The 2,276-nt window shown below is 44.5% G+C and overlaps 1 non-coding gene across 1 annotated transcript; it reads left to right on the top strand.

The window, feature by feature from the left end:
• Positions 1 to 1,743: 1,743 nt before the first annotated feature.
• On the top strand, positions 1,744 to 1,909 carry LOC121439375. Its single transcript, XR_005973248.1, has one exon. It is a non-coding gene; the product is annotated as a U1 spliceosomal RNA (small nuclear RNA).
• The last annotated feature ends 367 nt before the right edge of the window (positions 1,910 to 2,276 follow it).

Below are 2,276 nucleotides of genomic sequence, written 5' to 3'. Positions count from 1 at the left end.
TTACAATGCCTGTAAAATGGTAGGTTGTCAATGTCTGAATTGTCTAGGCACAACCTATGAGATCTTAGCAGGCTAGACTTTCTTGGGTCTCCCGCAGGAGAGAGGAACAAGATGGTTTATGTGGAGGAGATTCTCCTTCTAATTACTCCTTTCTTGAGAATTGTAAGCAAAGTCTTTTGGCTTAAGAGAGCTGGTCTTTTTTGGCTTTTATTCTTTGAGAATTTTGTACAATGTTTTTAGGTCATATTCACCCCTCCTCCAACTCCTCTCAGATCTCCCCCTTTCCCAACCTGCACAACTTTGTGTCCTTCCCCGCCCCCTCCCCCATCATCAAATCCAATCTGTGCTGCCCATGTAATCTTGGATGTGTGGCCTTCCACGGCAGTGTGATCGATTTACCAAGGGCAAAACTCTTAAAGAAAACCGGCTCCTGTCTTCCAACAGCTATCAGTTGCCAATAGCTCCTTTGCCGGAGGTGGGACTTCATGTCCACCTTCCCTCTCCATGCAGGGCTTTCTTTTGCCTTGACCTTACACAAGGCTTGTGAATGGAGTCACACTTGCTGAGCTCTTGTGCAGCTGCCCTGTTGTCTCCAGAGGACTCTGCTTTCTTGTATTCATTCACCACCTCTGGCTCTCATAGTCTTTCCACCCTGCCTTTTACAATGATACTTGAACCCCGGGAGGAGGGGATATGAAACGGATTTCCCATTTAGGACCAAGCGTTCTGCAGTCTCTCGTTCTCGGCACCTTGTCCAGTTGAGGGTCTCTGTGTTCATTTACATCTAATGTAAATAGATGCAAATTGATTTTTCTGATGAGGATTGAGATATGCCTTGGCCTGTGGTTACAATAATAAGTCGTTAAGAATTGGCTTGCTACTGTGTCCATTTAGGAGAATAGCGGTAGTAGGTTCTTCCCTAGAGCCTAACCTGTCAAGCCACAAATTATTGGCCTGACAATGGTGCCCAGGTATGGGTTTCATCTTATAGCGTGAGCCTTCAATCCGATTAGAAAACAGTTTGTCACTCCCTGATGTTCACACTGCTTTTACATTAGCAGGCTTGTCTTGCCAGGCCAGACATTATGGTAGCTTTCAGGGTCCACAGCTAAGACTGATGATTATGTTTTTCCTTTGGTAGTGTGCAGATTAGTCAGTATTAGTTTGAACGATGGTGTGCTTTGCTGTACAAAGCGTTTAGCGTTGTGAGGTCCTATTTCTTAATTGTTGGTCTTTTGACAATTTTATTTACGTGTATGGATGTTTTGACTGCATGCATGTTTGTGTACCATGTGCGTACCTGGCGCTAGAAGAGGCCAGAAGAGGGTGTTGAATCCCCTAGGACTGAAGCTACAGATAGTTGTGAGTTTTTGTGTGGGTATTCGGCATGAACGTCAGTCCTCTGGAAGGGCAATCAGCGCTGAGCCACTCTCCATGTGCCGAACGGTTGATCTGAACTTCCTGTGCTATTGGAGTCCTGACCAGAAAGGCTTTCTGTTCCAATAAGTTCAAGCATATTCCTTACTTTCTCCTCTGCTAGGTCCAGGGCCCCAGGTCTTATGTTGAGTTCAGCTTTGTGAGGTGTGGGAGATAAGAATCAAGTTCCATTCTTCTCCATATAGGTATTCAATCTGACCAGCACTATACTTGGATGGCACTGAAAACATGTTTTTTAGGTTAGGGCAGCAGCATTAAGCACACTGATCAGGTTCATGGAAATCTGAAATTAAGACATGAGAAAGTATACTTAGCTGGCAGGGGAGATGCCATGATCACCAAGGTGGTTTTCCCAGGGCCAGGCTCATCCCTCATGCACCGTATGTACTGAGCCCTGCAATTTCTCTAAATGGGGGACACTCAGCTGCAAAATTTGAGGTGGTGGTGGGGTCTGCGTTCACACCCTCCCCGGGAGAAAAGACGCACAAAAGTCCCAGGACTCACACCTTCGTCCCATTACCCGAGGCTGAAGTCAGGATTACCTTGAGTTTGTCTGAGGCCAAACTGGGCTTCATTGTGAGTTATAGGTCAGCTTGGGTTATAGAATGAGACTTTGTGTCGATAGAAAGATAATAAAATAGAATAAAAGGTGAGATAGGGTTTTAAGGAAAAGTTTTATTAAAATGATTTTTAAGTAAAACAATTTTATTTAATATGTTTATTTAAAATGCTTTGTAATAGTAGTATCTTCTAATGCTATGACTTAAATGGACTCAAAGGCATAACAGCCCCTCCCCCCACTTCCCTGCAATTACTAACAGTCTCTGCCTCAGTCCCAT

The sequence above is a fragment of the Microtus oregoni genome, unplaced genomic scaffold (assembly GCF_018167655.1).
Source record: "Microtus oregoni isolate MIOR12 unplaced genomic scaffold, Mior012 000060F_ref0000265, whole genome shotgun sequence".
Taxonomy (NCBI): Eukaryota; Metazoa; Chordata; class Mammalia; order Rodentia; family Cricetidae; genus Microtus; species Microtus oregoni.
The sequence above is the reverse complement of the archived record's forward strand: the minus strand, read 5'-3'. Positions and strand labels throughout refer to the sequence as shown.